Raw genomic sequence first — 18,355 nt, 5'->3', positions numbered from 1 at the left:
GACTCTTTGCGCCACCCGTCACCCCATCTCCTGTGCTATTTGTGATCTAATTATCCTATAATTGGATGCATTGATAATGATCATGATCATGATCATGATAATAACAGCAGCAGCAGCCGCAGCAGCTGAAGTTCGCTGAGCACTTCCTAAGCTAGACGCTTCCTGGGCCAGAGCAGTTCATGGGCTTTACTTCGCTGAACCCTGGGAGGTGCCGGTGCTGTTGTGATCAGCCCCATCCTCCAGATGAGAAGACTGAGCTCAGAAGGACGACATAAACTGCCAAGCATGAGACAACAGTCAGCAAGGCAGAGTCGGGATGTAACCCTGAGTGGAAGGGACCCGGGGAGGAGGCTTTCTCCACTGCAAGGCGCTACTGCTGCCGTGGAAACCCTTGGCAGGCACTGCGTTTTCCTCATCCTCTTGTCTTGTGCAAGGCTTGGTACCTAGAGGTCCAATTGCTCAGTAAATGATTTTCATGTCAGTGATGATGATTTTTCCCCCCTCATTTTATATCTCTGCTGGAGTCTTGATGCAGAGACTATATATTAGACACTTAAAATGGATGAGTTCAAAATTAAGCGTCGTCAGTAATGAGGGGCCGGTGGAGAGAGACGAAGCTTTAATGTGCGTATGTAAGATCTGCTGCCTCCTTGAGATACAAAAGATGGCAAGAGAGATCATAGTTAATGTCATGTCACATTTATCCAGCACGCTGAAGAAAAGTAATGTGCACTGAACACACTTGGGCCAGGCTTTTTATTACCAGTTTTCTTACCATCATTGTAACTATCTTGGGGGAGGGTGCTGTATTATTATGACCATTTTACAGATTAAGCTTAGAGTTAAGCTGACTTTCCCAGAACAACAGTGTAAATGGAAGAGTCAGGTTAGGCACCTGGAAGACTTAGAACCCTCCTCTAGGCGCGATATTGCTGAAGTTTCCCTCGAGGTGTTGGACACATAATTTAGATGGAGAGACGACTAGATCTGTATTCCACTCCTCAGGCTGGACTGCGACCTAGGCAGAGGGAAAGGTGGGCTGTCTCGTGTGTTTTTCCTCCGAAGGGCAGAGAACTAACATCAGCTAGAGGTGAGGAGTGAGCTCGCTGAGGACGGTGGGCGGCCCCAGTGTAAAGCGTTGACCCACCACCAACCCCGCTGTGCTCAGAACTGTTTGGACTCCCAGGCAGAATGTGTTGAGTGAGAGCTAACCCTTAGATTGCCTCATTTACCAAAAACTCAATCTGAAACCAGCAAACTACCTACTGAATTCGGGACTGCCTTGTAGTGGCTGCTGAGAACAATCTGGGACGTTGCAATGTGTTCTGTAGGTGGGGCTGGCGGGCTCTCATTTACCTGGCTGCTTTCGGACATGCTGCTACTACCTGGGGACCCCTCCCCAACCTGAGTGCCCTCCCAGGGGTCTGGATGTCCAAGTGGGGACCCAGCAAAGTGGGAAATGAAGCGTTTCTCTCCTGTTCTCTCTTATCACCTGCCCACGGTCCTTTGTCTTTTTGAGCAGGATTGATGGCTTCTGCGGGGGTCCCGTGGGAAAGCCTGCTGGGATGTTGGCCTTCCAGCCTGCAGCATCTGTAACTCTCCTGTCACCAGGCCTTTAAAAAGGCTGCAAGTTTCTAATCTATGAATCCTGAGTCCAGGGGGCTTGCGGGACAAGGTGCTGGGGGCTGGGGCATCCAGAGGGCGTGGCAGCTCTGGGAGGTCACCAGAGGGTTTCTACATGCTGAGAAGGGACAATTCTAAGTGCAGGGTCAGCTTACAGGGAGGTTTGTTTTCTTAGTGGACGGAGCCCACCTCTTCTGGAAGGTGGGGCTGGTGAGTGCGTGCCTGTGTAAGTAGTTAAGTGTTTTGTGTGCGTGTCTGTGTGCGTGTGCGTGTGCGTGTGCGTGTGTGCGTGTGTGTGTGTATATGTGTGTGTGTTCCTTTAGGGCTGCCAGGCTGGGGTTGGACTGAACCCAGCAAAGCCCCTTTGAAGTTGAAATCAGAAAGTGCACTTCCTCCTTCCTCTCAAACCAGAGCGACTGCATGGCCGCAGGCGGGGAAGGCGTTTGTGAGCTGTTTTCTCACTTTCACACTGTCTCCTCCATCCCAAATGGTGGCACAAAACAGTATTTTTCTGAGGGACCCCTGGCTGCTTGGGCTCTCTGGTTTCCATGGAAACCATAAAGCCCATTTGACGAGGGGGGTTGGAGGGAGGAGAGGTGGGGGAGGGGAGAGCCTGGCCGCTCTTGGGGTGGGAGGCTTCCTCTCTGGACAAAGGGGAGGGATGAAGACCGGGGGAGGGAACACGGGGGTGCCACTCTGGACCATTTATTGTCTTTAACTTAAGGCTTTCCATATTGATAACGGGATAACAGAGCCTCAGGGCCTGGGGGAGGAAGCTGAAAGGGCCTGTGGCTGTGTCCTGGGGCCTGAGCAGATTCAGAGACTGGGACAGGGACTGGACTAGGTGCCCTCTCCCACCCCTTTGCCTGTGAGATAAACCCTGAATTCCCTGGACTGCCATTCAAAGCTCTTCTACTATCTAACTCCACCAGAGCAGTTTATTTACCTTGACTTCCTCTCCAACAGTCCCACAGAGCAAGTGTTGGCCTTGCTGCTGTAAATTCCTCCAGGGCAGCAACCTTGTCCTATTTACTTCTGCATCTCCAGTACTTGGCCCCGGAGCTGAGCTGAGCGAATTGATAAAATGTGTGATAAAGTGTTCGTGCTTTTGCTCGCTGCCTGGAGCCTTGGCTCTGACAGCACTCTTTGCCTGGAAAGCCTTCATTTTTCCCTTTCTCCATATGAGCCTTCCATGCTCAGCTCAAGTCCTGCCTTCTCTATGAAGTGTCCACAGCCCACGTTCATTACCAAGGTCTTCAAACACGTGTACAGCTCCTTGGCTTGCAAATGCATATTAATAGATGGTTTCTCTGGACGCCCGTGTCTGTGTTTAATCACAGCCTGTTTGTTTTAAAAACACAGCTCTTTCCCTCCTGCTGGAAAGGCATGGAATTTGGATAAGAATAATACAAATCAATATTTCAGTTCTTGTCATGAGTGCCTTGTGTGCAAAGTATCATTTGAAGTAAAAAACCAATCTGAGTTTGAGGTTTGGCTTGGCATTTGCGAACCTGAGCAAGACTTTTCAACTCTCTGAACCTCAGTTTCCTCATCTGAAAAATGGGCATTATAATAACCATTCCCGTGTTCTTCCCCTCTCCCCTCCTTTCCTCCTCATAGAGTTGTTTTGAAGACCTTAAGAACTAGTAGTCAAGACAGTGCTTGGAAGATGTGCTACGGTCACTGATCAGAGTCCTCTGACTGCAGGGAGCACGTCTTACTGATAATGTGGCTGTCTCTGCAGTACGTCCTGGGGAAACACAGCAAATGTTTGTCAAGCTGAGCTAAAAATCTGAAGAGAAAATAGCACTGGGAGGGTTGGCTGAGTCCTGGTGGGAAATCCCACAGTGCGCGGCCCTCTGGGACTTGGATATTGTCAGGGTATTCGGGGAATTTTCTTAGGGTAACAAATCTGCAGGGGTCAAGGTCGGAGCCTAGGGCACTGCAATTATTAAAAGGAAATTTAGGGAAGGGAAGGGAAGATTAAGAAATCCTAAGGAATAGGGGTTCAGGAAGCTCTACTAAGGGTACTTGGGTACCTGCTGTCTGCTGGTCACTTTTGTTTACGAGTCATCGCCTGGCTTTGTTTCTTCAATCATCTCAGGGAAGTGGATGTTAATATCCCCATTTTAAGGGTGACCGGACTCGCCCGGACCCTGCACTTCCTCCACAGCTCCATATTCCCTCCCTGACCCTGGACTGAGGTCTTGAGGTCCCACTGCCCTAATGGAGCCTGAGTAAGATGACCCCTTGCCAGACTCGCTGAATGTTCCCTGGGGAGAGAAAACCAATAGGTGTGGTGACTGTAAGAAAACATTTGGTTGGAAATCACAGCTTGTCATCCAAGAATGAGCTCACACCAGGGCAGAAGAAACCCAGCAGAGCTTCCTGTGTGGTTGCCCTGTGGTCTGCGTTGCCTGCCTGTCTGTGTGTCCACTTACCTCGCAAACATCCGTCACCGCAGGGCATGGGATGGGGTGACCCCGAGGGGCAGGGAGTGTGGAGGGGGGATGGGAAAATCACCTGGTGAACACCAACAGCTGGCCTCCCTTGGCCCCCTCCCCGCCGGGCCTCAAGCCTCCCAGGGGCAGGGGCGAGTCTGATTAAGAACCGGCTGTCAGGACGTGCCCACCAGCTGCCGGGTGACCTCAGAGGCTGTTTAATGTCCAGCCACACAATGTCAGCCACAGCCTTTGCCCTGTCCACACCGTTGGAGGATGAAGCTTATAGCAAAGAGGAAAACATCTCTAAAATAGAAGCTAGCCTCCTCAGCCCGCCCCCCCACCACCCCCGGCTTTTCCTGCAACTTCAAGGCTCTCCTTGGAAGCCTGGAGATGGCTGTTTTCCTTCTCCAGTGGAGCCAAGAAAGGGGCCAGGTGGGAAATCGACCAAGTGGAACAGACCCCTGGGACCAGTGATTGTCTTGGATCCCATGAAAACATTTTGATTTCCAAGGAAATGTCTCAGAGAGGACCCCCGCTCCTTTTAGGGAGTGGGGAGGACCATTCTTGTTCTCATTCCTCAGCCCCTGCCTGTCCGCCAGCGGGGCAGCGTGCACTCCCAGGTCTGGGGCTGCACGTGCAAGAAGGCAGCCACGAGGCACACGTGGCTATTCGAATTTAAACTGATATGATTTAAAATTAAACACAATTAATATTTCTGTTCTTCAGCCACACTAGCCATATTTCAGGTTCTTACTGGGCATGCGTGGCTAGGACCTGTCAGATTGGACAGTGCAGAAAGAAGACATTTCTGACATTGCCGAATGTTCTTTTGGGCAACACTGGCTTCGAGCCAGGATTCTCCACTCTGGCTGCTCCTTGCAATTACCTGGGAGCTTTTGAAAAGTCCTGATGCCTGGCTGGGGCTTACCCCCAAGACTCAAAGTCTATCAGTCTAGAATGGGGTTTGGCATCGAGATTTTTTCAAAATCTGAGCTGCAGTACTCCACGTCCTGGGGAAACACAGCAAATGTTTGTCAAGCTGAGCTAAAAATCTGAACAGAAAATAGCGCTGGGAGGGTTGGCTGAGTCCTGGTGGGAAATCCCACAGTGCGCGGCCCTCTGGGACTTGGATATTGTCAGGGTCTGGGGATACTGTCTGATAGGAATGACCTGATCAGAATTGCGGTTTGAATCTTGACCTGTCCCCTCCCATCAATGAACAAACCTTCCCAGAGACGGGCTCTGCTCTCAGGCTGGGAGGAGATCCAAGGAATTTTTCAAAAGTTCTCCAAGTGATTCTAATGTGCAGTCAGTGCTGGTCCACCGACTCCCAAACACACCTAGTGATAAGAATCATGTGGAGGTTTAGGAAAAAAAATACAGAGCCCTAGGAAGCTTCCTTCTGGATTCTGATTCAGCAGGGCTGGGCAGTGTGTCAAGTCATCCTGCGGTCAAACAGGTTTGGAAAAAATTGATGTAGACTAGCAATAGGAAGAAGATCACTCGGCAGGCACCTGCTAGGTCAGGCGTCGTGTTGGGGCCTCGGCCACAGTGCCCTGAGGCCACAGCAGCCCAGCAAGGTGGGCTTCCTCTCTGCCCATGTCACAGGTGAGGAAAATGGAATGTCAGGAAGAGCCACCCAGCCAGTAAACGGTGGCACTGGCTTTCAGACCCTGTCTGAGTCTTACAGCAAGTGGGCTCTGGAATCATTTTGGGGTTTAAATGATTGCTGCTGAGTGACCTTGGACAAATCCCTAAACCTCACAAAGTCAATTTCTTTCTTTGTGAACTGAGAATCATAGCGGTACTGCCTGCTGGGCACGAGCTGGTGACGAGATGAGATCATGTGGGTAAAGGACTCCGGGTGGGACTGCAGCCATCAGACTAGTGTCCCATAGATGAAGCTCTGGTGGCAAAGAGATGGCACTCCACATGGTCTATTCTTTTCATTACATCTTTATTCCAAGAGGATCTTTTTCTTTCTTTCCTCTTCCTCTTCCTCTTCCTCTTCCTCTTCCTCTTCCTCTTCTTCTTCTTCTTCTTCTTCTTCTGCTTCTGCTTCTTCTTCTGCTTCTGCTTCTTTTTTTTTGATGGGGAGGGGGAGGAAGTAATTAGGTTTATTTATTTAAAAGTTTTATTTTAATTTTTTAGATGGAGGCCCTGGGGATTGAACCCAGGACCGCGTACATGCTAAGCACATGTTCTACCACTGAGCTCTATCCTTCCCCCTCCAAGAGGATCCTTTGTGCTTCTCTCACTATCTCCCTGTCTGTCTGTCTGCCTCTGCCTGTCTGTCTGTTTGTTCTATGGCAGGGAGGTGATGGATCTGTTCCTTCATGCTGTATGGCTCTAGCCATTGGGTGTGGGGACTCAGGAGGGCCCCATGCTTTGGCCAGATGGACCCAGGCTGCCCCCTCGCCGTCAGTCTGCTGTGCTGCAGGACGGCCAACGCAGCTTCAGCAGAATGATCAAGACAGTAATCGAAACCAGAACAATCATTGGTAATAAGGTAGCAGCTGCCGTTTACTGAGAGCAGGAACTCCAGGCACCGTGCTCAGTCCTTAGATGTCAGCGTGTCTCATCCTTTCCCCCAAATGCTGAGGCAGACATTACTGTTCTCTTTTTTTCATACCAAGAAACAGGGGCTTAGGGTCGTTAAAACATCCCTCTGTGGTCACACAACTAGTAACTAGCAGAACTGAGATTTGAACCCAGTCTCAGGCCCCAAAGCTCTTACTCTGGGTTGTCACCAGATGGAAAGAAGAAAGAGAAAAACATCCAAGTAATGGAAACAGAGTTTTGTGTTTCACTTTATAGTTTCACTTATAGGCTACTTCCATGCACACAAAATCACAGGATTCTTACGATACACTCTGTGTGGTGGGGGTAGTGATCCCAATTCCCGGATCAGGAGAATGAGGCCCCTGGGAGGTGTGGTACCCCAGCACCGAGTTAGGAGTAGAGCTGGTGAGACACAGATGATGCCGTGGTCTCTTGGCTGCCACATCTCTCCTCTTCCCAACACAACATCACCGAAGACGAGTTACACTTGTTACTATTTCCCGTTCTTCATCTTCCTCACCCTCCTGCCTCGTTCATGAATGATGAGGAGCATTTTTCCTCCAAGGGCATGTGGAAACACTGAGATTTGGTTAACAAGAAGGGAGGTATCTCATTATCCCACATTAGTTCTTGTTCTTTCCCAGGGATGAGGGAAGATCCTGTGACCTCTAGGTTCCCTCGAGGGAGATGCTTGACTCCTGGGAAGACCTGTCCCCCTTCATTCTCTGCAGTTCTTCACGTAGAATGGAAATGAGCTTGTGGCCTGGGTGGTGGCAAGGGGACGGTTCAAGTGGATGCGTGCTGGAGTCTGGTCGCCCTGGATTTGAATTCCTGGACTGTTTCCTTCTTGCTGTGTGACCTTGGGCATGTCATTTAACCTCTCTGAGCCCCAGCTCTACTGTACTATAAAACCGAGGGTAATTTTAACATTTGTCTTACATGATTATTGTGAGGGTTGAATTAGACCATGGCCGTCAGTGCTAAGCACTGCCCGGTGCACAAAAGCTTTCTGATGGGAGCCACCACCATCTCTGATCACAGTATTCAGCCAGCCAAGCAGAGAAGCAGAGCCGGGGGAGGGGGCGCTGTCATACTCCATGTGGAGTCGCTCCAAGACCCTTTCTCTCAGTGCTGACTTGGGGACACAGGAAAAGGGGGGGGTTGGTCCTGGAGAAGGGACTGAAGCCCTTTAATGAGCTCAGGAAAGCCCATCTCCTGACAAAAACAGCCCAGGATTCTGCAATAACATCCTGCCAGAAGAGGCAGTGACAGGATACGTGCTGGGGGTGGGAGCGCGTGGCAGCCCCACTGCCCACCCGTCCGCCCGTCGGTCCCCAAGCCCTAAGGAAGCTCAGGAAGTAGCAGCCGGGGATCAGAGGCAGATGAAGACTTCCCCTGCCACATGCATCCTGGACTGATATGGAGACTGGAATAGCAGCTGTCTCGGACGGCCCTCCCGCTGGGTAGATTGTTAGCACTTTCTATGTGATCTGCTTCTGCCCCACCGCTGTCCCTGACTTGGCTGCCACTGCTCTAAGGGTCCAGGCTCATGAGCCTCCCATGGTTCCACTGAGCCCAGGAGCAGGTCCAGTGAAGGGGAGTGGTCCCCAGTTGCCAATCAAGACCCGAATATTGTTGAAGGTCTTCTGTGTGTTGAGGACAGAGCTTGTATGTGGAAATACAATGAGGATGGAGACAGAGACCGTCCCAGTCCCTGGAGAGTTTACCATGTGGGGCGGGGGTGGGATATGCAAATGTGGTGAGCAAATACAGTGAGCCAAATGGAATTCCCAAGGTCCAGGGTGCCTAGGGGTTGGATGGGGAGCTGGGGGAGCACTGGGAAGGCTTCGTGATGGAGGAAGATGGGCACACAGCTGAAGGACCTGTGGGAGTCATCCAGGCAAAGAGGTGGGAATAGCCCTGAGTGTGTGAGAGGAGCTGAGGTGGGCTCAGCCCGGACAGCAGCTCAGGGTACCAAGGGTCTGTGGCTGGAGAGAAAGCCAGGGCCTGGGGCTTTGAGGACGGGTCACATCAAGAAGGATGAACTTCATCTGAAGGATAATGGGAAACCACAAAAGCCTTTTAAGCAGGGGAATGACCCGATCAGATTTGTGGTTTGAATCTTGACCTGTCCCCTCCTATCAATGAACAAACCTTCCCAGAGACCGGCTCTGCTCTCAGGCTGGAAGAAGATCCAAGGAAGCTGCTTGTCAGGGCCGGAGTCCAGTGAAGTGGCGGAGAGAGATCTGTGTGGGTTGGGGAGCAGGGCTCAGATCCCCGGCCTGCCGGGCATTCACACAGTGCACACAGTGACCTGGGACAGCCACTTTCCCCTCTCTGGACCCCATTGCTCAGGTTCATATGTATCTATATCTGATGGAACCAGATGACTCTGAAAGGCCCTTTTGGATAATATATTCTGCGATCCAAATGTAAGATGAGTTTCCCTGCCCTCAAGAAGCTCATGGTCTGGAGGTGCATGACGGAGTGAGACAGCATGCTTGGTAAATGCCAGCTGATTTTCGGAGAGCATGTCTCAGGGACAGGGGATGGAGGGAGGACCACAGCCTCTGTGCCCTGGACAATGGATTTCATGCACGCAGAGGAGGGAGGGATTGCCCCCATGAGCTCACGGCTTGCTGGAACTGAAGTTGGGTTCTCCACGAATTTTAGTCTTGAGTGGGGTCAGCCTTTCTAGCCGGTGGGCAGAGGATATGACAGCCTACAGGTGCTCTTCCCAGGGGGCAGTCCAGGAATCCTGCCCTCAGGACACTCCCATTCTGAATCTTTGAATCATGAAGATGGCTCCTTCCTGTGGAGGCCAGGAGGCAATGGGGAAACATGATGGTAAACCGAACTAGGAGACCTGGGTTATATGTCTGGCTCTGCCAGTCAGTGACGTGTCATGTCCCTTGGGGACATGCCACTCTTCCTCACAGGGACTTTTAGTTTCCTCATCTATACAATGACAGTTTTTCCAGGTGTTAGCTGGGTCCTGGGCCCTGCATGCTGGTGATGTAAGATGGAAAAGATTAGGTTGCTTCCCTCAGGCAGCCTTCAGCCTGGTAGGGAGACACATACTTGCAGTGTAGTGTACTGAGTACATTGTCACAGTGGGGTGTGAGGTGGAAGATATACAGGCACAGACATAGGGTTCTTAGTCTAGCCAGGGAGGTGCAGGAGGGCTTCCTGGAGGAGGCAGCGCTATTCACATTTGAATGATCAGTGTGAGTCAGTTGGTGGTAGGGGAAAAAAAGCACTTTAGACATTTCCAAAGAACAAGGCATCTCTCCAGTCATCTTGCTTTTCTCAGCATAATCTCCAGCTCCCTCCCCCTCCCCAGAGTCCCACTGAAGCCCTGGAGAAGTTCTTCTGTCTGCCTGCTGCTGGGAGGGCAGCCAGCACCAGAGGTCTCTAGGGTGGATTTCTGAGCACCCTCTGCTGGAATGAACTCTGAGCACAGCCCACGGTCGACTTTAAAGTCATAGGCTTGCCTTGGGCAGAGTGCTCCAGCTGTCGGCAGGATGTCTCCCTGGGAGCCTCAAAGACTGAGATCAGAGCCGACTTAGCCTTTGTCTGCCAGGGTTTGCTGGAAGAGATGCTCCCCTCCCCCCAGGAGGGCTTCCTAAGGGCAGAATTCCCAGCTCCAGCTGCCCATCTTGGGAATATTTATTGAGTGTTGACTATGGGGCGAGTAGGAGTGAGAGAAAACAAATAATCTCGTCAATGAACACACACTTGGAAACCGATAGGAATGCTGTGCAGGGAAGTGTGTGGTCTTACGGGAGAGTCTAAGCAGGACTCTGAGCTAGGCTGGCAAGGTTTTGGGAGGACACCTGAGTGCGGATGCTGGAGGTGAGATCTAAAGGAAGGGAAGAAATTCTCTAGTTGAAGAATGGGGTGAGACAGGGAGTAAATACATCAGGTTCTAGACGAAGGAATAGCACAAACAAAGCCTCTGGGGTTACAGAGCCTTGTGCATTAAGGAGGGTGAAGACTGGGTGGCTGGTGTGCCGAGGGAAAGGTGGGTGGTGATGTGATGCTGGAGGGTTGGCTGGGCTTAGCCCTGCAGGTCCTGCTGGCTGCACTGAGGCTTTTGTTCTTTACCCTAAAAGCCATGGGGACCCATAGCAGCAGGATGCTAACAGGATCGGATTTGTGTTTTGAAAAGAAACATCACCTTGGATGCCTGGAGGAGGGTGGGTGGAGGAGGAGGCGGTGGCTGTTGCTGGACCCGTTCAGAAGCGGTTGCCGGAGACCAGGCCTGGACCAGCGGTGGCGGTGGAGGTGCTGAGCTGGTGTCAGTTCTGGAAGTGAGCTAGAGTGCACACGGGCGGTAAGGGACAGGGCATCAAGCTTGTCTTCCGCCTTCTGGAAGGTCAGTGCTGAGGAGGACCGCCAGGCCATCTCGCCCACCCCTCCGCTGACACAAAGAAACTGAGGCTCGGGGGCCGGGAGGGGCTTGCCCAGGCCGGCAGAAGGGAGCCAGCCCAGAACCTGCACTGTCCCTCCTGCTTCTTCCCAGTAGAATCAGCATCAGAGCCAGAGCCAGGGCTGGAAGAAGCCTCAGAAATCAGCTGAGCAGATCCTTAGGTTTTAGAGCTAAGGAAACTGAGGCCACAAGGCGCGAAGGCTTTAGGGGCCAAAGGCCACCCAGGGAGTTAATTAATTAATCAATAGAAGGGTCCAGGCCTTCGTAAACACAGCTCTGCTGACCCCGAGATAGTGGGACATGTGTTTGTTCAGGAGGGAGATAGCTTGGCCCCAGTCCCTCCAGCTGCTTTCCCAAGCCCGCTTGCGCCTCTGGCTCCCATCTCAGCTGTCTGTCTGGGGTTAGGGAATCCAGATGTCTGGGGCCACCGCGGCCAGCCGGATTTTCCCACGTCATGGGTTCCCAGTGTTTGGACGCAGTAGGTCAGCAGCCATGCTGGAGGGGCGGGTGGCAGGGAAGGACATCCACGCTGGTCTTTTAGTGAGTTTCCCAGTATCTGAGCTGAGGGAGAAGGCTGATTTCCCCAGGTGCCTGGGATGTGCCCCTCCAGGCAGGCAGAGCCCTGCAGCTAAAGCCACAGAACGTACCAGTCTCCCCCTTGTGCCTAAACACGGGGACCCTGGTTTTTAGAATTGAATGTTCTGACTGGGTCTGACAGATGTTAAATGCTTGGCGACTTCCAGATGTAAGAGCTCATTTGGGAGCTATGTTAATGTAGATGCCAAAATGTTGGAATTTTCTTTTCCTTTTTTCTTTTTCTTTTTTTTTTTTTTTTGTGAAAAGCAGGTTGAATATTTGAAATTGGGACTGCATTAGGAAATTCCCAAACATATTTTTGGGCAGCTGTCTGGCTTTGTCCCTGAGGAATCCTGGGGGCCCCAGAAGGACTCAGAGTCTCCATTCTCTGCAGCTACTCCCTTGAGTTCCAGGAAGGTTCAGGCAGTGGGGACAATGGTGCCAGGTTTCGAGGAGGCTCAGGTGGCTGGGGAGCCTGTGGCATGTGGAAAGGCAGAGTCTTCTGGAATCAGACAACCCTGGGGGCAGGAGTGGGGGGCACACTGTCCTGGCTTCGCTAACTATCTAGGTGACATTGGCACTCATGTCTCTGAACTCCAGTTTCCTGTTTGGCTAAGTGGTGATGAAAAATCCCATTTCACAGTGTCATTGTGAGTGTGAAACGAGATAACTGACAAAAAGCACTCAAAACGTGGTCTAGTGTTGAAAAAACACTCTGTAAATTTAAATTCTTGTTATTTCTCACTCTGGGAACCCCCCTGAAATCAACCAAGACTGAGGCAGATTGAATCAGAAGTACAGAACCTTCCTCTCTGGCTCTGGCCACTCTGAGCTGTCTCTTGGGGTTCACTGCCATGGCAACGGGTCGGTAGAGTGGCGAGGAAGCTGGTCGGGGCAGCTAAGCAGCTGGAACGCTGCCTGGCCTGCCGGCGCCTGGTCCAGGCTGATTAACAGCTGCCTTGTTCACGGGCCTCATCTCAGGTTGCCCCGGGCGACCCTTTTTGCCCAGGGATGGGGAGAGCCTCACTCGTTGGGACATGCCAGAACCCTGGTCATGAGCACAGTTACAGGTGCCATGGAGTCTTGGAACTGCCAAGGCAGAATATGAGAGCTGAAAGGGACCTGGAGATGAGCTGTTCCAGACTCCTTTCTTTATGGCCGAATACAGAGCAAACCAGTGATGAACACCTACAGTTTACCCAACACTGTAGGAAGTTCTCTCTCCATAGTTTCTTTCCGACAACAATCCTGGGCAGTAGGTGTAATTATCTCCATCAGGGAGGTGGAGACCAAGGTCCAGAGGTGTGAAATCTTTCATTTACAATGCACAGCTAGGATCTGCATCCCAGACGTCTCTGAATTCAGGTCCTATGTCCTTTCTACGCTCTCATGTTACTTATTGTCTGTCTAGCTCTTGGGAACTTGTCCGGTTTATCCCTTGATTGTATTTCCAGTGCCTGGAACGGTGCTTCATATATATGACGGGTTCAGTTAAAAATTGCTGGACCCATGAATGGCCAGGGATCATCAGGGTACCGTTTTGGCAGGTATGATCCTATGGCCAGGTAAGTGCATGGGTGTGTGGGGCTTGAATCAGACCCTATGATGGGAGACACTTAAGGCCCTAAAGATGAGAATCCCCCCTTGGCCTCCCAGCCTCTCCTCACCACGCTATTTTCCACAAATTCTAGTCCCCCTGGATTCCAGGCTGAACATGCACTTCCCTTCCCCTCTGGCCCTTCTCTCCTACTTTCCCCTGCCCTGGAATACTCTCATTTCTCTCTTCTCCTGAGGATCCTAGGCCCACCTACAGGCTCCAGGTGTCCCCTTCTCCATGATGTTTACCTTGATGCCTTTAAGGGAACTTGGTCTCTCCTTCTCTATATTTCTGCACTCCCTGCGGGTCTCTTTGGTACGTCCTTGATCGCATCGGCATTGCAATCTGTCTTCCTGGGATGCCTTCCTCCCTTTAGGGACCATGAGCTCCTAGCAGGCCCTGACCCTGTTCGTCTTGCATCCTCTGGGGCACCTGGCATGTTGGCACGCAGAGCAGTTGTGATGAATGTGGAACTGAATGGAGTTGACTTGGTGCAGAGCTCCCCATCCCGGGTCCCCTGTCACCCCGACACTCTGGCATTGGGCTGGATTGGTCAGGGAGCAGGGCTGGAACTACACAGGGCTCGGTGGGGGGCCTCCATCTGCCTCCTCTCCACAAGCGTGGGCTGAAAGCAGCCCTCTCCAGGGACCTCCCTGACCTCGGCTGACCTTCTCCAGGGCTGTTTTCTCATTCTCTTGGATCAGGCTGAGAAAAACAGGAAGGATCATTAAGGGACTGAGCCTTCCGAGCCAGCAAAATTAAGGCTGATTCTTTTTGCAGATACCAAAAGCTTTGTTTGTGCGTTGTGACGAGAGAGTGGGCCTTTCCTGCTGGCTTTGGGAAGAAGCCTCTTCTAACCTGGGTCCACTCCGGGCACCGTGCCCAGCCCTCTTCACCCTTCTTCCTCTTCCTTCCACAGTTGGAATCTCTAGTGTTTTCCACACTTGAAAAATGTAGAGCTGGCGGACCCCTCGGCTGTGTGCAGAGTCTCTCCCTGAGAGATCATCTCACTCCTTGCTACTCTAAGTGTGGTCCATGGACCAGCGATGCAGGAGGCTTGTTAGAAATGCAACTCCTAGGTCCTTCCAAGCCTAAGGATACAGGATCTGTACCTTAGCAAGGTCCCCGGGGAATTGCTCTGCATATTAAAGTTTGAGAAGTGGGACTCTAACTCACTTTTATATATTTATTTTTAAATAAGAGACAGAAGGGAGGCATAGCTCAGTGGTAGAGTGCATGTGTAGCGTGCACAAGGTCCTGGGTTCAATCCCCAATACCTCCATTAAAAAAAAAAAAGTCTTATTAAAATAAATAAATAAATAAATAACTATTAAAAAAAGAGAGAGAGAGATGGTACCTGAACCCTGAAGAGGAGAACTGACTGATGAGTTAGTGGCAAGACTGATTTGGTTTCACACACATTTGTTGAAAAGCTGCTGCACCTCAGTCCTGCGCTAGGCACCGTGGGTGAAATTTGCAGTGGGGATCTTGGTCTCCTTGGTTCTCAGTAATTCTTTCACACACTTAACACTGCCTTGCCCACCCCAGGGCTTCAGCAAGTGTTTGTTGAATGAATCAGACTCTTGAATTCCAGCCCAGCATTTCTTCCACTTCACGCCAGCTGCCTTCTGTAATCACCAGCCTCCATGAGTAACGCGTAGTGCTTTCAGACAGGAATAAGTAAGTCCTTTAAGGAGGAATTCAGAGAGCGGGCTGCATCCTTGGTTTTACGACCTCTGGGCAGCAGAATCCCAGACTGAAGTGATGAGAAAAGGTTCGTGCAATCCGGTAATCCACCTGTCACGAATGGTGGAGGGGGAGGGTCTGCCCCCAAACAAGGAACGATTTCCAATCGACTAGACGTCTTTGATGAAGCATAGGATATAGAGCGGGTTCCAGTATCAGTGCCTGGCTCCTCCTCACCAGAGATCTGGTGACAGCTCTCAGCTCTGTGGCTGGCGACTCTGCTCTGTCCAGCCTGGATGTCTCCTGGGTGTTCCATGTTGCCCCTTTCCCCTCAAGTCTGACCTCTACTGGAATGTCTAGTTCTTCCATTAGGGGCTTTATTACTGATTGAACATGTGCTTAATCATTTGAAGCCACCTTTGTTCCTGAGGACAACTTGGCTTCTCCCTTCTCTGTCCATTCAGAACAGTGGCGGTGTGGGGCAGCTGCCCTCCCCTTGGCAAGTCATAGGCTCAGTAACTGCACCTCTGCTTCCCTTGGTTGCTGTCTTATTTCTAAAAGCTCAATATTCCACTCTCCAAGGGGATGGGGTCTTCAACTTCTTTGCGTGGAAGGAGTCACATACCACTTTGTGTCCAAGTTGAAAATGACTTTCCAGTTGGGGGAAAAACATGCTGCCATTAACACTCTTCTCTGGAACAATCTTATTTTGCAGTCGCAGCTTGAGTTGTCAGTACACTTCAAGACCGGTGTGAGATGGGTTGTAATCGCCTCCTCTTTATTCATTTCTGTTGTCCTTGTTAAACTTGTAAAATACTGTCCACTGGCATTTCCTAAACCAAGTGATACAAGTTTCCAGTGGTTCTATGCTTGGAAAAGTTCAAAAGAAGAACTGAGGGATACCCCTGTTCTTGGCATGGGCTGATTTCATCACATCTAGAATAATTATATTATTTTTAATAATAAAAATGGCAGTTTTGAAATTTTTGTTGATTTCTTACTATATGTCAGACACTATTCGACTCTCATGAATTGGGATCATGTCGTTGAATGACTTCTACAATGCTATGAGGTGGGGAATGTCCCCATTATACAGGGAAGGGGATGAGTCAGGGAACTTCTAGCTCATCTGGTGAGTGACAACAGCAGGACTTGAACTTCGTTGGCTGTTAGCATAGGCTGCTACCCTCTCTGCAGCTTCCTCCTGGGATGGGACGGTGATTCTGGGTTTCAGCCTTACCTTGTCACACGTCTCTATCCACAATAAGCCTTTTCCTCACAGACTAGTGTTTCAGTTGTGTTTTATTACATAACAAGTAGCCTCAAACATAGAAGCTTAAGACAATAAGTTGCCTGTGTTAAAAGATAAACATATTCAAATTTTCAAGTTGATTTGAGCAAAAACCCATCTGAATAACGGGAGTGGTTGGGGTACTCCACCAACTGAGGCTGGGGCAAGACTTTTATAGAGAAGCTGTAGAAACAAAGCAAGAAAATTATTTGATTGGCTATCGCTGAAGCAGTTGCCTTAATTGGAAAAGCCTAGCTGACTGTGATTGGCTGTCCTTAAGTTTTGATTTCTTAACCTTGAGGCATCTCAGGCTTACTTAGGCTTTGGTTTGCTGATGTAGGCGACCTAGGCATTGAAGCCAGCTCAGTCTAATGGCCTCCTTGTCTAATTAATTTGATAGTCATCACCATTGTAGCTTAACTGGACAGTTCTTTACTGGTCCTGCTTGGGCTCTCCCATGGGGCTGTGGTCAGAGGGTGGCCGAGGCTGGAATGTTCAGGACGGATCCACTGACAGGTCTGGTGCCCCGAGGGTATGGCTGGAAAGCTGAGCTCAGCTGGCTCACTGCAGTGGCTGAGCCTCCTTCTCTCCACATGGTCTCTCCATGTGAACTCCTCATTCATCTCTACGGATCGGACAACCCATGGGAGTTCGGGGCTCCCAAGAGCACAAAAGCAGGAGCTGCCAGGCCCTCTTAAGGATCAGGTCTGATTCCGGCATGGCATCCCTTCGGTTACACTGAGTTGCAGGGCCAGCACAGACTCAGTGTGCGGCTGGACCACTCCAAGGCATGGCTCACCCGGTCCCACGTTTGGAGACCGGCTGTCACCGCTGGCCAACATGACCTATCTGGCCTAGCACACTGGGTCTGGAGGGCAGTTGTGGATTAAAACTCTGGCTTTCCAGCTGTGTGGTGCTAGATAAGTTACTCAAACATCTCTCAGCATCTAACTCTTTCCCTGTAAGAGCAGGAAGCTGGTGGTTAGTGGTCATCATCACTATGGAATATCCCCGTGTGCCAGGCGCCATCCTAAGCACCTTCCAGGCATGATCTCGTTTACTCCTCTCAGAGGCCCTTCGAAGTGGCTACCACGGACGGCCCTTTCAAATCAACAGTCAGGGAAATTCAGACGTGAAGAGATGACGCCATTTGCCCAAATTCACATGGCTGTTAAGCAACAGCAGTGGGATTTGAACCCTGGCAGCGTGGCTCCCTAGTCCATGCCCTTTGTGTGTGTTTTTTTGAGTAGGAGGTAATTAGCTTTATTTATTTATTTATTTATTTATTTATTTATTTATTTATTTATTTATTTATTTATTTATTTATTTATTTATTTATTTATTTATTTATTCATTCATTCATTCATTCATTTACTTATTTACTTATTTACTTATTTATTTAATGAATGAATGGAGGTCCTGGGAATTAAACCCTGGACCTCGTGCATGCTAAGCCTGCGCTCTGCCTCTGAGCTGTACCCTCCCTCACCTCCTAGTCCATGCTCTTAATTACGCCCTGCATTTCTCAAGAGTAACCCTCTCCCAGTGGGATGCCAATGAGCTATTGCAGGTAATGTGCTCAGTGTGGGGTGGAGGACGAGGTAAATGTGCAAAGTCGGCAGTGGTTATGAAAATTCACAGTATAGCATCATCCCAGGAAACCCAATTGTCACTGCTGTCTTTCACTCCTTGGCTAAAATGAGTACAGACTGTTCGCTCTCATTTTTTTTTTTTTTTAAAAGAGATGATTCCATGGAATATTCCCATTTCGAACATATCTTGGTTCATCTCAAATATAATTTGTTTCCTGGATTTGCTTCTTTGTCTGCGGCTGGGGAAGTCTTAGTTTTTCCTCTAGGAAATCACTTTGGATCGATACTCTGCATCTAGCATGTCACTGTGGGTAAAAATCTATCTGTACTCTGAAAATGCTGCTGATTATTTAGGCTTTGGTACCTGAAGCTCCATCATCCTGTGTAAGAGCCCCTGGGACCCTCAGAGTGATACAGAGTATTTAAACCAACATTGTAGGTTCAGGTTTTTCTACCCTTGTCTCTTGGTTTTCAGGTTTGACTGTTTCCTGATGCTAGGAATCTGTTTGTCTATCTGCCTCCTCCCTCCCCCTACTACCTTCCTCATTGTTG

This window comes from Camelus ferus, chromosome 10 (genome assembly GCF_009834535.1).
Source record: "Camelus ferus isolate YT-003-E chromosome 10, BCGSAC_Cfer_1.0, whole genome shotgun sequence".
NCBI classification, from domain to species: domain Eukaryota; kingdom Metazoa; phylum Chordata; class Mammalia; order Artiodactyla; family Camelidae; genus Camelus; species Camelus ferus.
The sequence above is the reverse complement of the archived record's forward strand: the minus strand, read 5'-3'. Positions refer to the sequence as shown.